The sequence below is a fragment of the Rhinatrema bivittatum genome, chromosome 6 (genome assembly GCF_901001135.1).
Source record: "Rhinatrema bivittatum chromosome 6, aRhiBiv1.1, whole genome shotgun sequence".
Lineage (NCBI taxonomy): Eukaryota > Metazoa > Chordata > Amphibia > Gymnophiona > Rhinatrematidae > Rhinatrema > Rhinatrema bivittatum.
This window is the reverse complement of record NC_042620.1, coordinates 326,891,067-326,909,431: the sequence shown is the minus strand read 5'-3', so window position 1 is coordinate 326,909,431 and position 18,365 is coordinate 326,891,067. Positions and strand designations below refer to the sequence as shown.

The 18,365-nt window shown below is 44.6% G+C and overlaps 1 protein-coding gene across 6 annotated transcripts in view; it reads left to right on the top strand.

The window, feature by feature from the left end:
• The window catches only part of CAPN6 (calpain 6), a 160,458-nt gene that overhangs the window by 31,759 nt on the left and 110,334 nt on the right, over nt 1–18,365 (top strand). Inside the window, exons 1-2 of one of the 6 annotated variants that reach the window (XM_029607631.1) lie at nt 2,510–2,651; nt 3,032–3,140. The exons of 3 other annotated variants lie outside the window; for them this stretch is intronic. The gene's annotated coding sequence lies outside the window, so the exon portion shown is untranslated. 2 more of the 6 variants (XM_029607632.1, XM_029607633.1) reach the window with 2 other exon arrangements.

Here is an 18,365-nt window from a genome sequence, read left to right as displayed (position 1 = left end):
TTGATGTATTTTATTGTCATGATAGGAACGCTTGTTCGAATAGCCAGGTTTTTAGTCTCTTTTTGAAGTTGATTGGGCAATGTTCTGTCCGGAGAGAAGAAGATAGGGAGTTCCAAATTGATGGTCCTGCGGAAGACAGTGTGCGTTTGCTTAGCGAAGTTTTGACGTGTGTTGTTCGGAGAGTGTTTTTGTAAGCTGTTCTTGTTGGTCTCGTTGGAAGATGAAATTGAAATGGAACGTTGAGTTCAAGAGGAATGCCCTTGTGAAGGGTTTTGTGAATGATTGATAGAGTTTTGAATAAGATTCTGTACTTTATTGGGAGCCAATGTAGGTCCCTCAAAATGGGGGTGATATGATCTCTCCTGTTAGTCTTAGTCAGTATCCTGGCTGCGGCGTTCTGTAGCATTTGAAGGGGTTTAAGGGTGTTAGCTGGAATGCCGATTAGCAACGAATTGCAATAATCGATTTTAGCGAAAATGATTGCTTGGAGTACTGATCGGTAGTCTTGGAAGTGCAGTAGTGGTCTGAGTTGTTTAAGGACTTGTAATTTAAAAAAGCCCTCCTTAGCAGTGCTATTGACGAATCTCTTTAAGTTTAGTTGATCGTCCATGATGACTTATTAAGTGAACAAGCCAATGGAATGATGCTAATTTACTGAGTTGCTTGCCTGAAGAAATAAAGGCTGTACAGTGAAGCAGCTCCCTTGCATTTCACACTTCTCTAGGTCCCCTAGGTTTTTACAAGAATTTTTAGCCTTTGAGAAGAGAGAGATCATGATAATGGCTATGCTGGGGCTTATTTTTTGATATTTGTTTTAATAGCGTTTGTGAACCGGTTCCCACTTTCTTGATTATATTGATTTTAATCAAGTTTTATACTGACAAGTTGTATTAAAAATGTTTAATGATTTTGTGTTTTGGTATCTTTTGTTTTATGAATTAATAAAGTTTGGCGGAACTTTGTCTCTCTAATTTTTCCACCACTCCTTCCCTCCTCCTTCTTACTGAAAAGTCAGCCAGGCCCAGATCCCTTCCTAAGGAGGCATAGTGCTGAATGATACTGTAGCACTAGACAATCTCAGGAAGCAAAAAAAAAAAAAAGCTTTTAATTCAAAGCTGTCCTCCAGGTGGTTTGGCATGCGCCTAACAAGGACTCTTCTTGTGCCTCTCGAGGGGCGTTCAGCAGTGGATTTATAGCCCCAGCTGCTTCACACAGCAGGGCGGCTGCCCATAGGCATGGCCTATCCTGCTTCTTGGTAAATTGGACCCGGGGGGGGGGCAAACAATCTACCCCCTACCCTTGCTAAGCTCAGCAGAAGAAAGGTTAAAGATCCACCAAGTGCCAGGAGGCCAGGAAAGAAAGCCCCCACCATAGCCTTTTAAATTTTATTGCTGGACTTATGAGTCAGCAGCGCTAGAGGGGTTTTTTCCCCCCCAAACAGGCAAACATCACAGCACAGGCAGTAAGAGCAGGACTTTATGGCTGTACTCAGCACATCTGTCAGGAGTCAGTGCTGCTGCCAGCCTCCGCTTCCCAGCTGTTGGCGTACGTGTCCAGACTCTCCCCGGCTGCTGCGCTATCCTATCCTAACACTTTTCTTCTTCTGTGGGAATTCTGCCTGGATTTGCACACTGACAAACAAACCTGATCCCACCCCTGCCTCCTCTTACTGTACAGAGCCAGCGATCCCACAGAGGTTTAACCTGCCCGCCCCCCACCTGCACAGGTACAGTCAAAGGCTGCTTTTGGCCTCCGAGTGCAGGGGGGCACTGGGCTGGATACGTTTAAAGCACCAGCCCCATGAACCTGCTCCCAGGCACCGCCTGGAGATGGCTGAGGAAGTTGTTCAGCTAAGTCCAAGTTAGCCGGAGAAGTTATTCGCCTGGCTTAACCCTCCCCAAACTGCCCCTTCGGCTTTTAGCCAGAAAAATGATCTGCCCTGTTGGGGGTTAAGCGGGTAGGTACCGGGGCTATTTAGCAGGCTAAATTGTGGTTTATCTAGCGAAATGGCTTTGAATATTGGGCTGCGAGGATCTGTGAGGCAGGGATGGGCAAGCGCGATCGCCCCCTCAGGCCCTCTTACTGCCCTCATGTTTCTGGGTTTCTTTTGGTCCTGCAGGCTTGTCCAAGCGGTAGAAAAGCACCTGCATTTTTTTTTAACTTTTTCCTATGAAAACTCATTGCTGAAAAATAATTTTGTATCAACGGGGAAAACAAACAAATCCCTTTTGCATTGCATTTACATTTGTTTGAGTCTCAGCTTCCAGAAGCGGGGGCCTTGGATGAATCTTCCAGATGCCATTCACCGTATAGGAAGCAAAGTTTAGCAGGCGTTTGTTATTGGGGGAAAAGGTAATTTCTGCCGATTAATTTCCGAGGAAAGAAGGCGATTCTCGCTTTCTGGCGGAATCTTTGCCTCCCCCTCCCCCGCCTTGGCTGAGCCCAGCCCCGCGGAGGGGGAGTCCTGGCAGGAATTAGCCGCCCTTCCTAGCACTTGGGCGGCTTCCCAAACGTTTGCTCCAGGCCTCCCCCCTCGCAGAAGGGGAGGGGGGGGGGGATCTCTCTGCCGGGCTGACTTTTATTAGAGTTTGGCGAGCGTGTGCATGAGGGTTGGGAGCCGTCAGAGCAGCTCCAGGAGGCAGAATCCAAACGTAAGTCTGAATGCAGAGAGCAGAGACGGGATCGAACCTCCCTCCGGCCGCGGGAAAGCGCAGGAGCTTAATTCGAACCCGGATCCTCTCCTCCAGTAACTGTAGCGGACGTTTCCCATGGGCCGGGGGGGGGGGGATTCCGCTGTGCAGCCGCCTCTGGTGTGCAAGAGCCTATAGTTTTGGGGGGCGGTCTGTTCGTTTCCTTGCGCCTCTGTACTGTGCCAGTGGATTATATGGATTAGGGCTTTTTCTTGGGTTGGGAAAAACAAGTCTAACAGAATCTAGTACTTTTTGAGAACATTTCTCTTTCTCGGATGGTGCTTGAATTCCTCTCTTCTCAGTCATCTAATCAAGCCTGTTCGCCTTTGTGTCCTCCGCAGGGCAGCGCGATCGCACGAGGATGCGGTGCCCGGGTTTGAAGGAGGGGTGCGATTAAGGCTGCGCGCAAAGTTTGCGCTCCTTAGTTTTCCTAACGTAAACTGAACCAAGGTATTGTCCCAAGCTACTTTGTGTTGTGTTGGGTTTTTTTTTTTATAATGATTATTATTATTTACCTCAGGGTATTATTTACCTCAGGATATATATATAATGCGATAGCAGCCTGGAGTGATGCTGCCCTCTGGGCTCTAATTTGGCTGGGAGTCCTGTGAACTCCCTCTGCTGCATCATTTGGACTGTAAACATCTCTGGGAAATGTGCATCTTATTATGTATCTTGCTTGCACGGTCCGGCTGAAGTCTTTGGAGCTCCGTATTCCCTTTAGGATATTGGATATTGCCCTGTCTGGGCAAAACCAGCTTCATTCTTCCCGAATAGATGTGCAAATTAAATACACTGCTCCACATACTTTTTTTTTTTTTTTGACTCAGAATTAGCTGAAAAAAAAAAAAGTTGCACTTTGGTGAGGACATCTCTGTCCCCATCATCCTGAACCTCCCAGAGACCCGTGCATGGCTGTACCTGGCCTTTTACCTGTAGGTGCCTCATAATTCCCCTCTGCTCTCTGCCTCCCTTCTGTTGGTCCAGCTCTGTAGATGTATGTTGGCAATTTATAAATAATAGGATGCCAGGAGAGGGTGAGCTCTCTTTACTTCCCAGCAGTTCAGGTCTTATAGTGTCATTCCTTTGTGGCCTGGCTTGTGGTGTCCTTCCGCTGCAGCTTCCACCTGAACTGACCCCCAGCTCACGGTGGGCTATACATTATATGCCTCCATTCATAACCACGCCGGGATTTTTTCCTCTGTTTTGTATCCTCCTCTCATCTCACTTAGCCCAGTTATCACAGCAACAGCCCTAGCCCGGGGTAGAGCCGTGCACCAGAGCCCTGCACTTTTGTAGCCCCTAAGTGCAGCCGGTAGGTGTCGGCATTGTGGAATGACTGGGGCTGCTTACCTCCCCTGCCCCTCCCCCCCCCCCCCCCCCCCCCGGGGGCTGTGATCCACAGCCTGATCCAAGGACTCAAACCTAGGTGTTCTGTATGGCAGTGCCCAGCACAGTCATTGAGCAACCGGGCGGGCCCTTCACTCGTATTTAGTACAAGTTTCTTATATCAGTTTGTGACTGATGTGCGTTTGTCGCTCCATTCGTTTCAGCGGTACACGCATATTTCATGAATGCATGCAAAACTGATGGTATGCGCTTATGTGGGCAGCCAACTACATAACACGAATACTATTCGTTTTACGTGTCTACTATCCATTTGTGAGACATGCGTGTTCCGCCAAAGTGAATGAAATGAATGGAGCAACAAATGCTTATCTCTGGACTGCACAGGACTTGCTTTGGGGGACCGTGAGGCTGTACTGACTGTCATCTTATAGATCTGTTCTCTAAAGGTGGCAGTACATTTAATTAAACATTCACAGAACTCCAGCTATGCTGTATAGAGCCATATGGATTAGCATGCACATACTAGTAATGTCTTTGCAAAAAATGTCCTCGGTTTTATTTAAAAAAATGCATCAACTCATGGCTTTCCTACATTTCACCAGCACATTCAGCAGAGTTGTGTGCAATGCCATTTTTCTAACATAATTTTCATGACAGTTTCTGTTATCTGCATTATTACTAACAAGGAAATTGCCTATCTGTCAGGCTGGATTCATATTTGGAAGCCAGTAGGTAAAGGGGGTTCAGCACGCCAAGGGTGTGGTATGTAGTTAGAGTACAGAACCATAAACTTGGACATTTCACTTCATATCCCTTTTCTGCCACTCACTCTGTGATGTTGAGGAAGTCTCTGACCTCCTTGTGCTGACCCTTGCTATAAGCTCCTAGATGGAGGGACTTTGTAACCACCTTATACATTTTGTGCAGTGCAATGTTCAGTGATGGCACCGTACAGAAGTAAAGTGTTGTTATTACTTGCAAAATATAGGTTCTGATATGCTGTGTCTGATACCTCAGGAACAGCAGGAGTCATAGCCCTGAAATAATGGGATGTTCATGATCTCTCTCCCCCTTTCACAAAATAAACAAGAGACCGAGCTGTATCCAGCAGGTTGCATGCACACGGCCACGTTTCTTCTGCACAAAAATAAGATAAATGTTACTCTGTGTGATACGGAGAGCAAAAAGAGAGCAACCCAACACCAAAGAGGGGTGGAAGGAGGAAGGAAAGAGAGAGAAGGAATTAATAAAAGGGAGGGGAAATCAGTCAGATGGAGGAAGCGAGAGGCTGCCTTTGCCTGGGCAGTGATGGTCATTCTGCCACCTGCCCGTGGAAACAGCTGGAGCTGCGGTTCCTGGGCTACACAGAGAAGATGTCTAGGAGCAGGATGGCCGAGTCTTCATAATGTCCATACGGGGCAAGAATAGCGAAATGAGTTTCAAATCATGTAACATCCGCATGCCTTGGCCCGATTAAGCTGCCTAGAACATAGGGTTCCGCATGCAAGGGGCGAGACTAGGTTTTGCTTAGCAGTGAGGATGTCTGTGTGGTCCGAACAAGTACAAAATTCAGCGGGCATGGTTGATTTTGAGAACCCCTGGGAGGGAACATATAACCCCCACTTCTAAAACAGCTGCACTGACTGCCAATTTTGCAACGGCTTAAGTTTAAAATGTTAATGTTCTTAAAGCAGTTCAAGAAGATGCTCCCAGACAGCTCTCGGATCACAGTTTAAGACTTTATGTCATAAGAACATAAGAACTTGCCATGCTGGGTCAGACCAAGGGTCCATCAAGCCCAGCATCCTGTTTCCAACAGAGGCCAAACCAGGCCACAAGAACCTGGCAATTACCCAAACACCAAGAAGATCCCATGCTACTGATGCAATTAATAGCAGTGGCTAGTCCCTAAGTATAATAGATTAATAGCAGTTAATGGACTTCTCCTCCAAGAACTTATCCAATCCTTTTTTGAACCCAGCTACACTAACTGCACTAACCACATCCTCTGGCAACAAATTCCAGAGCTTTATTGTGCATTGAGTGAAAAAGAACTTTCTCCGATTAGTCTTAAATGTGCTGCTTGCTAACTTCATGGAATGCCCCCTAGTCCTTCTATTATTCGAAAGTGTAAATAACCGATTCACATCTACTCATTCAAGACCTCTCATGATCTTAAAGACCTCTATCATATCCCCCCTCAGCCGTCTCTTCTCCAAGCTGAACAGCCCTAACCTCTTCAGCCTTTCCTCATAGGGGAGCTGTTCCATCCCCTTTATCATTTTGGTTGCCCTTCTCTGTACCTTCTCCATCACAACTAGATCTTTTTTGAGATGCGGCGACCAGAATTGTACACAGTATTCAAGGTGCGGTCTCACCATGGAGCGATACAGAGGCATTATGACATTTTACGTTTTATTAACCATTCCCTTCCTAATAATTCCTAACATTCTGTTTGCTTTATTGACTGCTGCAGCACACGAGCCGACAATTTTAAAGTATTATCCACTATGATGCCTAGATCTTTTTCCTGGGTGGTAGCTCCTAATATGGAACCTAACATCGTGTAACTACAGCAAGGGTTATTTTTCCCTATATGCAACACCTTGCACTTGTCCACATTAAATTTCATCTGCCATTTGGATGCCCAATTTTCTAGTCTCACAAGGTCTTCCTGCAATTTATCACAATCTGCTTGTGATTTAACTACTCTGAATAATTTTGTATCATCTGCAAATTTGATTATCTCACTCGTCGTATTCCTTTCCAGATCATTTATAAATATATTGAAAAGCACCGGTCCAAGTACAGATCCCTGAGGCACTCCACTGTTTACCCTTTTCCACTGAGAAAATTGTCTATTTAATCCTACTCTCTGTTTCCTGTCTTTTAACAAACTTGTCTTTTAACCAGCTTGTAATCCATGAAAGGACATCACCTCCTATCCCATGACTTTTTAGTTTTCTTAGAAGCCTCTCAAAATTGTGAGAGCTTCCTAGTAACAAAATTGCTCATCTACAAGACATCTGGCTGTGTTCATTACCTATTTTAGGTCCTTTTTTGTGGAACTCTATTCCAGCTGAGATTAGACATTTGCAAGATGTTAAACTTTTTAGAAAGAAGGTCAAATGTTTTTTGTTGTGTGAAGCATTTCCCAATGAGGATGTATCTTATAGTGTGGGGATTTTTTTGTATATTTTTAAAATTGATTATATTCATATTTATACTTCTGAAATTCGCCTAGCACGGCACAGTTGATATAAGTGAAAAACATTTTCAAATCAATAAATATGAGGTGATGGTGTCAGATCTCCTAGATCATTGGTACTCCAGCTCTCGAGGACCGCTAACAGGTTGGAGTTTCAGGATATCCCTAATGAGTGTGCATGAGAGAGATTTGCATGTACCTGCCGCCATTGTGTGCAAATCTATCTCATGCATATTCATTAGGGATATCCTGAAAACCGGGCCTATTGGCAGCCTTCGCAAACTGGGATTGAATACCACTGTACTAAAGGGTTTTTTGCTGTTTTTGCACAGGTGGGGGTAAAAGCTTAGTACATCTGGCCCTTTAGTGCCATAAGCAGATTGTCTAAGAGGAGAGCTTCCAAACTAAAATATTACCCATTAGCATCAACACATGAAGATGATCCAGGGGCCTGCTGTGGGTAGAAGAGTGACAACCCAGTATCATAGTGATGATGGCAGAAAAGGACCAGATAGCCCATCCAGTCTGCCCTGCAAGCTTCTTATGGTGGTATCTGCCGCACCGTGCAGGTTACCCCCATCTTTCTCTTAAGGGGAGTAATAGTAACAATCAATTCAAGCAATTGTGAAACCCATAACAATTACTGCCAGCATCATTTTTTACTGGGTGAGGAGCCTTCCCGAAAATTCAGGCGGTGCTGCTTGAACGTGCTTTGCTTTTGGACTTGGCCTTAGAAGCAGTCCTGCACTTTTTCTCTTATGGCTGCATATCAGTACCCCGGACCGTAAAAGTCGGGGCCCATGCTGATTGTTTGAATCCAATTCCTCTACCCCCACCACTGAAGTGGAGAGCGATGTTACAGTTGCGTCAAAAGCAACAAAACCTTTTGGTTAAGGATAGTAATCCCGTGACTTCTGTAACCCCATGCTTATCTGTACCCCAGACCATAAAAGCCGGGGCCCTCTGTTGTCTGAATCCAGTTCCCACTTGCTAACCTCAAGTGATGACGTGCAAGAAGGAGAAGCCACCAGTAGCCCGAAGGAAATGGCATTTGGCCACGTTGTTGGGGACAGTGCTGGGATTGTAGACTGAAACTTGGCCAGACGAAGGACAGAAACTGAACGTGACAAAGGTTTTCCTAAGAAGGGGATGTATTATAAGAAACAGAAAAGCGAGGATTGCCATTGAGAGCAGAAGCACCAAGCTCTAGCCACCTCTGTTTTATTTTTAAATAATAAATATATAACACATACAGTTTTCTCCTCAACCCCTACGTCAGAGAAGAGGAACACCACAAAGCACAGTGATTAAGAGGCCTGTCAGGCAGTCCTTTGTAAGGTCTAGCAATTGTGCAACAAGTTTAATCATTAACAGATTTGATTTAACCAAAAACATGCGCCATCCTGTAAAGGAATGAACACTGGCTCCGGAGCTTCTGCAACAAGAGCCCCCTCAACTGAACAGTGATTTGCCTTCAGCTATTAAGGATGCAGTTGGGTCTCACCATAGACGTCTCGCTGTTGTTTCTCTCTCCACTGATAATGTAGCTAACTACCTGTTGTGTTTTTGTAGTGATTGAGTTATTGCCTGGAAATAAGTGTACTATAGCTAGCATAATAGCTGCTACATACTTGACAACTTGATTTGGGAAATGGTGGTGCGTGCTTAGTGCAAGCAGAAGACTCTTGTACACTTACTTTGTCTGATTTGCCCTCCCAGTGGAGACTGAGAGCATCTTTTGGTTTCTCTTCGCTGTTAAGCATGTGTAGGAAGTGACTGGTTGAAACGATTCTGCCTATTGAGTTTGGATGAAGTACATAAATATTGGGGCTTTGTTGAAATTTCTGATCCTCTGCTGTAATATTGGAAAGTAAAAAAACATCTTGTGAACATCAAGACCCTGTGTTTTGATTTTTCAGAAGCAGGAATGATCTTATCGTGACCCCCCTGCAGTAGCGTCTGGAAATGTCTGTTTTCCTGCTATGGCCAAGAACCCTCTAGTCCAGCGATTCTCAGCCGGTGTGTCGTGGCTTCCCGGTGTCCCGGTTGCGCTTCCCTCTCCCCATCACAGCGAGTCGCACATATTCTTCCACTAAAACTGCTGTCATGCCTTCTGGGCAGTAACAGCAGCGCGTTAGTGGAAGCTGGGAAACATCAGCTGCGTGGCCCTTTCTTCTTCTTCCTGCCTGCACGGCTCGGAACAGGAAGTGAGGTACAGTGGGACTCATGGGAAGAAGAGAAGACCATGCTGTATAAAGTACTGACAGCAGCGCGGACCCAGGCCAAAATTAAGGACATCGGGCGATGGGAGAGTTAGCCCCCACATGTGTGTGTGAGGGAGACAGACTGGTCAGGGAGGAGACTGGTGTGCGTGAGGGACAGAGAGAAAAATTGGTCAGGAAGGTGACTGGTGCGTGTGTAAGAGACAGAATGATCAGGGAGGTGACTGGTGCGTGTGTAAGAGACAGAATGATCAGGGAGGTGACTGGTGCGTGTGTAAGAGACAGAATGATCAGGGAGGTGACTGGTGCGTGTGTAAGAGACAGAATGATCAGGGAGGTGACTGGGGTGTGTGTTTGTGTGTAAGAGACAGGGTGACTGGGATATGTGTGTAAGGGAGACATATTGGTCAGGAAGGCGACTGGTGTGTGTTTGAGAGAGAGAGAGAGACTGGTCATGGGGTAGATTTGGGGTGTGTGTATGAGACTGGTTGTGGGCCCTAAGGAAGAGGACTGTGAGGACAGAGCTTCAGCAGCCACTGCTGCTTCTGGTGAGTGCTATTGACCTGCAAGGGAAAGGAGTAGGAGAGTTGCTGGAGAGGGTAAGTAAAGGTGGCTTTTTAAGTTTATTTTTCTTGATTGACTACCATTTTAATTATTGGGTATTATGTGATGAGTCTGCTGTTTTGAAATATTATATTGGTATTTGGACAATTTTTAATAATTTTTATGAGTTTTTAAATTGTTGGATGTTCTGTTCATCAGCTGTTTTGTAACATTTATTAGTATAGTTTTATAATTATTTCTGTGTGGGGATCTTGGCTTATTCTGTTTTCCCAATAGGAAATGTATTAGTGTTTAGGGCCTGGTTTAATAGTTGTATTTCTTAGATAGGATTGTTACTGTTGGAGTGCATGCCATAATACGGTGTAACTTTGTGTGGCTTAGTTTGTGTGCATTATTGCAAATCCTGAGAGTCTGTTAGGTGCTATATTTCTCTTTCCATTTCTCCAGGTTCGCACTGCATGCAGAGTGGCTTTTTTAGGTTTCCATTCCAGTTTCTGTCTCCATATTTATAATTTGTAGTTTTTCTGTACTTGGTGAAGGTCAGTTCTGTGTGTGTGTGACCGAGGTGAGGTATTTTACTAGCAGGTAGGCATTTGCATCAATCTTATTTGATGTGTTTTCTCAATAGGACATGCATTAGTGGTAAATCTTTCTATAAGGAGGGCTATTGTGCCTGGTAGTAGAGGGAGTTTGTTTTGCTTTTACTGAGATGTCATCAGAACCAGAATATCTTTTTTGTTTGGTGAGTTGCACAGGGTAATGCCCTAGATCTGCTTTGCACTCATTGCTGGGGGTCAATGGGGCTCCTGTGGATGCAGAGTGTATATACATTTAGCTCCGTGATGGTCACATGGTCAGGGTGTCACGCATGTGAGAACCATCGTTCAGGTGTGTCCCGACAGAAAAAGGTTTGAGAACCTCTGCTCAAGTCCATCTCAGAAGAGCGACAGCAAAAGGGCTGTGCATATACATTTATATCTGAATCTAGCAATGGTTTGTTGATGTGCTAATTACGCTGTGGCTTGACTATTGCATTTCATTTTTGATTGGCTTATCTCATAAAGGTATTCTTAGACTCCAGCTGGTTCAGAACGCATCTCCTATATTACTAACTGGTACCAAATTTTGTGAGCATAATTCTCCTATTTGAAAAGATTTATACTGGCTCCCAATTAAATTTTATCTCTACTTAAAGAGGTAGTTAAAATGTTTGGTCAATGTTCTTCTAGCGAGGCTATTTTAATGGCACCTTCCTTAAAAGAAGCAGGATTAACTGGGACAAGGGGTAAATCCTTTTGTTTTATTGCTCCCTACCTGTGGAACGCTATGCCTAAAGAAACTGCTTCGTAGGAGTGCATGTTTCGGGACCCGATCACTGTATCAATCACCTTATGATCAGGATAATTTAAAGGAACCTTGAGACTTTTGGAGTTAAAATGATCAGACACGTTGCAGTTAATAAGAGAGGATTCAAAGACCTAGGTTTCTCATTATGAGCCATACAATCATATGCTGATCACCTATCACATTCCCCTTGCTCTCCGCATTCCTCTTCACACTACCATCGCATGCCTTTAATGACTCACTTGTATTTCTTGGTAATGACATCTTTTGTTCATTCTGTTCTGATCTGATGAAGAGAGCTAGTCAAGAAATGGATTCATTTAGTCCTTTGAAAGGGCACCACCTTATGTATATTTTTTGTTTTAATTTGTTAACTTTTATTTTTGTAAAGAAATTAGGTAAATGATTAATTACTTGACTTTGAGGAAAGTAATCAAAACTTGACTCTTTCAAAAGCTTTTTGTGTTAGTTTTCCTTTACTGGTTTTCTTTTAATGTTTCATTTTATTGTATTTTCTTATGATTTTACATGATTGTATATGTAATGCTTTTATGTTTTTGCATGTTTTGCATATTAGTTTTATTTTGTTTATTTATTGCTCTACCTCACTTTCAGCTTTTGGATGAAAATAAATAATACAGTGTAATAGTGACTCAGGAGCAATGGCAGGTAATATTTCTTTGTTGAAAAAGTTAGGGATGCATGCAACACCCTCCCGGAGAAGGTGGTGAAGGCTAAAACAGTAACAGAAGGCATAGGATAAGCAGAGAGGATAATTGCAAAAAAAGTGAAGAGATAACAGAAGCATGACCTAGTGACACTGCAGGCCACAGGGGCCACTGGGTTGGTATCAACAGGCTACAATCTCCCAGAGACCAGCTGGGTTGGTGCTGCAGGTCGGTAGTTCCAGAAAGGCCTCTGGGATCTAAGAGGACAGATGTTGGGCAATAGCCACACTGGATTGGTAGCTAGTTTAATGTTTATGTTATCACATAGGAAAGGTGGATGTGAGCTAAATAAAGGAACTTGCATGCTCATCTGTCAAAGGTGATATCATTTCTCATCGATATCTTACAAGCAGACATGCTCAGTGACTAGCACCTAGGATGTATTCTTGCAGTATCGACAGGAATAACTGGGCTGACTACAGTCTTTTTCTGCCATCATCTACTAGGTTACTATGTCATGATAATAGAACAAGGGTGGCCAGCTTCGGTCCTCAAGAGCCACAAAGAGGCCAGGTTTTCAGGTTATCCACAATGAATATGCATGAGATAAATTTGCATACACTGCAGGCATGAGTTGCATAGACTGCAGGCAGTGCATGCAACTCTCATGCCTGCTCACAGTGGATGTCCTGAAAACCTGGCCTGATTGTGGCTCCCGGGGACTGGCGTTGGCCACCCATGTGCTAGAACTCTGTCTTTAGAAGATAATGTATCCCTGGTGATATATACCAAGTATATAATACCAGTAATAGTTTCAACACTGCAAGAACCTACTCTGATAAAATGGTAATGGCTAAAGAAAAGAGTGAACCGGTATCTTGTAAAGAAGATTAAATGCTTTCCCTACAAAATATTTCAAGGCAGCTCTTCCAAACTGCTTTCACTTTAGCCAAGGCAATCATTTATAGTGAGTGCCATTTACAACTCAGCACCTGGAGCCAGAATAATAAAACTCTCGCTCTCTCTCAATTTTGTCCATGTCTGCAGAGAAATATAATGAAGAGCGGGCAGGACTTTCAGACACCAGGCTTGTTGCTACCATAAAAGTGGCTTGTGATGAATGTCTTCGAGGCAGTGCACTGGGACATACAAGGAGGGGCAATGTTCAGTAAATCAGGCGTCTTTCTGTTGGCTGCAGCCTTCTAGTTAAACTTTGTGTGTGTTACATCGGTTAGAATTGCAAGCCCTGCATATTTTGCATCAGGCAGACCTGTCTCCACTCATCCCCAGTACATAAAGGAAGATTTCGTAGGTGCAGCTGATCCATACAATCCCTTCTTGTTGTAACACGAGCGTAAATGTGCTGGTGCATCAGGAGGCAGTAACCCTCTGTCACACCTCATTTACCTCACATATGCCAGCGGACTTCAGCCCATCAGTTGTTGACCCTTGTAATTGCAAAATCTTTTATGAGTGTTTTTATGCATTTTTATGAAATTATATATTTTTTTCATGGGAAGAACAAACAGTTTTATAGCTCTGTACTGTCCGCTGGAAGGATGTAATAAATGACCCCCGAAGCCCTAAAAGCTAATGACCGATAGCATCTATGTGAAACTAATGTTCTTGATGGTCCATTACAATGGCTTAATAAGAAAAGGAATTTTGGTTAAAGGCAGAATGATTAGGAAGAACACAATTTGCTTGCAAACATGACTTCACGAGCAACACCAAAATTTAAGAAAATGGAGATTGTAATAGATAACTTCTGAGTCTACCCCTTTTCACCCTCATCCCATCAACTTTCTATTCCACCCCCTCCCTGCTAATCCAAACTACAATGGTTTGCAAAAGTATTCAACTCCCCAAAAAGTCAGCAGTTTGTGTGGATTACAAATCACACTTACACAGATTGTTCCAGACAATATGTTTATTGCAAACCAGTGCGCTCTTAAAGTAAATTTTTAAAGTCACAATTCATTATTTCTCTGCATTTTTTGTAAAATAAAATTAAACACTGAAAAATGCTGCTTGCATAAGTATTCAGCCCCTTCAGACTGGTACTTGGTAGAACCACCTTTTGCTGCAATGACCGCTCTAGGTCTGTTGGGGTAAGTTTCTGCCTGTTTGGGAGTGAGTTTTTGCCCGTTCTTCCTGGCTCCAGGTTGGTTGGATGATTCTTATGGCTGCAGTTTTCAGTGCCACAGATTCTTGATTGGATTGAGCTCTGGACTTTGACTTGGCCATTGTAGACCATTCATCTTTCTGTTGTTCGACCCCTCCTGTGTTGCTTTGGCCTTGTGCTTGGGATCATCGTCCTGCTGAAAGGTGAACTTTCTCCCAAGTTTTATTTTTTAGCAGACTGAAGCAGGCTGTCTTGCAGCATCTCCCTGAATGTTGCTCCATCCATCCGTCCTTCAGTTGTAACAAGACGCCCGGTCCCTGCTGGGGAAAAGCATCCCCTCACATGATGCTGTCACCCCCATACTTTACTGCTGGGATGGCGTCTGCTGAGGAACGGGCAGTGTTGGCGTTTTGAATTTTGGCCAAAAAGCTCCATTTTTGTCTCATCTGACCACTTGGCCTACATTTTAGCTGGGTCGCTCTGATGCTTTCTGGCAAACTCCAGATGTGCTTTGATGTGGTTTTTATGGTAAATCTGTTTTTTATTTTTGAAACAGTAATAAACAGCATATACAGATTGACATGTGATATGTATTTTGTACTTAGACGCATCACACTATCTTAAACCTTATTGAACCAACATTTCACCCCCCTGCACCGAAGGGGACCTTAAGAAAGTAGCTGGAACAATCCGTCTAGAGTTGTAAACAAAAAGAAGAAAATCACCATGAAGTCCAGCGTTCAAACATCAATACGATTGAGAAAGAGACTCTTCGAATCCTGTGGTAAGGTTAAGATGAACGGCATCCATATTGCATTGATAGCCCTCCTTGCCCGTATCGACAAATGACTCGAAGCCAAAGTTTCCATCGTCAGCAGGTGGATAATGGACAAACGCCAGCTTGACATAGAGGGCCCCTCCGGTTTCCTCCAGACCACAAGAATAGCTTTGCAGGCCAAATAAGCAGACTTTTGTAATCCACAGACTTTGACTTTTCTTCCCAAGAAAAGTAGCAGGAAAAATCCCGAAAAGGCCCACCAATGGGGGAAGGTTTCTACCTGAGCCCCAAGGTGCAGTTGATGAATCGGAAGACCTTCTTCCAAAAACCTTGTAATATTTTGCAACTCCACAGTGGCCTAAGTGCGCTTCCCCCCTCTCCACACCACAGGCAGACATCGACCCCGGCGAACCCCGCTCGAAAGGCTTGATGGAGGGATATATACATCCTGTATATAATTTTGTAGCTGGTCTCCCTCAGGAGCGTATTGCTAGTTATCAGTTTTGTGATAGTAAAAGCCATCCACAGTGCTGAGGCAGGAATCGATTGTCCAAGGTCGGATTGCCATTTTGTCCGCACCCCTTCCAAAGACCACTGTAAGTGTTGCCCAGATGTCTGTAGAAGTAGGAAATGGACCTCTTATTTTGGAGTATCTGGATCAAACCACATGCATAGGAATTGCCACCTTGGGTCCAAAAAGTTTGATTGTCCCATTGAGCGTACATAATAACGGGCCTGTAAATATGAGAAATAGTCCTTAGACGAGAGCCCATACAGGGTGTGGAGGCCAGCAAAGTCCACAAAGGACCCATTAACATGGATCAGTTGTCCAATACAGGAAAGATTTGACCATTCCCATCTGCTGAAATTGGAGACTCCCTGTCGTCTGGCTGGGAAAACAGGATTACCACAGAACTGAAGAAACGGCGATGTACCCACTGGCAGCTCTGCTTTTCGCATCAGCCACTTCCAAGTTTGACGTAGTGGTCGCAGAAGAAGACCTGAACATATGGTGGACGAAAGAGATGCCGTTGTGACATGTAGAGCATATGTTAGTGAGATAGGTGAGAGTAGTTGTGATTCAAAAAGCGTATCAGAGAAGTATACCGTCCCTTGAATCCAGTCGCCAATGTGTCTCAAATTGATGGCATGGTTGTATAATTTCAAGTCCGGGAGCCCAAAGCCCCCCAAAGACATCGGTCTCATCAAAGTCTGCAGTGCTACCCGTGGCTTCTTCCCACGCCAAAGAAATTTAGACACCACTCTATGGAATGTTGTCACTGTAGCCTGAGTAAGGCGCAATGGGAGAACACTGAGAACATACAGCCATCGGGGGAGTACTGTCATTTTCAGCAAGTGTATTCGTCCCACCAGAGAGAGAGGAAGCTGTAGCCAGGCCGTTAATGACCGTTCCGTGTTCTGTTGTAGCCGTGGCACATTGAAAGCATACAAATTGTCTAAACATTTAGGTACCCAAATCCCCAGATATTTAATACGATCCCCTGCCCATTCCAAGGTATAGTTTCTGCTCCCCCAATCACCAACGCCTCTGATTTATCAAGATTTAATTTAAAGCCTGCGGGTGAGCCATACTCAGAGATAATCTGTAATGCAGCGGGGAGTGATTGTGTGGGGTCTGTCAGGTGCAGCAAGAGATCATCCGCAAATGCTGCCGCCTTGAACTCCACTCGCCCCATCGGGATCCCAGTCACCCCTCGTGTGTCCTCAACAACGGATCCAAATAGTAAAGGGGATAAGGGGCAGCCTTGCCTAGTACCCCGCTCTAAAGTAGTACCTGTGAGAGTTCCCCATTCACCCAAATATTAGTCTGTGGATTGGTGTAAATCGTCCTAAGAAAGGACATGAAAGGGCCTTGAAATCCATAATGACCCGAAGTTTTGAAAAGAAAATTCCAGTTCACCCTATCAAAGGCCTTTTCGGCATCAAAGCTTACAAGTAGCGAGTCTGATCTTAAAGTTTGTGAGAAAGCTATGGAAGCTAAGACCCGGCGTACATTGGTTACCGCTTGTCAACCCCTGACAAAGCCCACCTGCGCCAGGGAAAGCAACTTCGCAAGGAAAGCCGCCAGTCTATCAGCCATGACCTTAGCCAATAACTTTAGGTCACAGTTGATAAGGGAAATAGGCCTATAAGAGCCCGGGAGCTCGGGGTTCCGGCCTGGTTTCGGAAGCACCACAATGGTTGCCCTGTTTGCTGCCCATCCCGGACACTCCTCTGAGGATATCTCATCATGAACTCTTTGGAGGGGAGGATTAACCAAATCAGATAGTATTCTATATAACTCATTCGTGATACCATTGGGACCCGGAGATTTGCCTAAGGTAGAATTTTTGATTGCCAGTTCTATTTCTACTTTCCCTAGTGGGGCATTCAGGCTCGCCAAATCCTCCCCCGACATCTGTGGAACCTTAAGTTTGGCAAGGTAATCTCGGAGGGCCCGGTCATCACTGGGGTCAGCTGCGTATAGTTTCTGGTAGTATTCCATAAAAATCGCCCCAATTTCTTTCGTATCTAGATGCAATTGGCCCATAGAGTCTTTTAGCCCCTTAACATAGGATTGCCCTTCCCATGTTTTAACCAGTCCCGCCAATAATTTCCCTGCCTATTGCCAAAATGAAAGAGCTTGTGTTTGTAATAAAGAAGGCTTTTCTGCATTTTTTGCTGGTTATAATCGTGTAAAGTGTTTTGCAAGGCATAAAATTTGTTCCGATTCTCCAACTGGGAATGGAATTTAGACGGGCCTTAGCCTTATGTAGCTGCTTTTCTAGTTGGATTATCTTGGCTGCTAACTCCTTATTCTTCCTGGCTGTGTAGGCTATAACTTCTCTCCTTGGAACCGCTTTTGCGGTATCCCAATAAAGGAAAGGGTTCCCCCTATGTTGTTGATTGAAATGTGCGTACTCCTTCCACTTTTCCGTAATTAAAAGAATTTAAATCCTTCATCATAATAAAGTTTGGCGGGAAATCTCCACCGTTTTTGCCCTCCCTTGCTATGTAAGCCTTTAAAGTCAGCCCAGACCGGTGCATGGTCTGAGATTGCCAGGGGACCAATGTCCGCACCCGTGACCTTGGAAAAAGTCAAGGCGCTAGCCAAGAGATAGTCAATACGGGATTGAGTTCCATGGGCCTGGGAAATATGAGTGAAATTCCGATCAGTGGGATGCAGTAGCCTCCAGACATACGTGAGTTCGAAAAGTTTACACAGGAGGGGGAGACCACGCCCCAAGTCCGTGCGGGGTGGGAGCCTCGACGGTTGCCTGTCCATGGAGGGATCCAGAACTGCATTAAAATCACCTCCAACTATAAGCGGAAGATGGGAATATTTTTGAAGAACGTGTAGCACCCTGTCATAAAATGTTTGAGAATAAGTATTCGGTGCATAAACATTCCCCAGG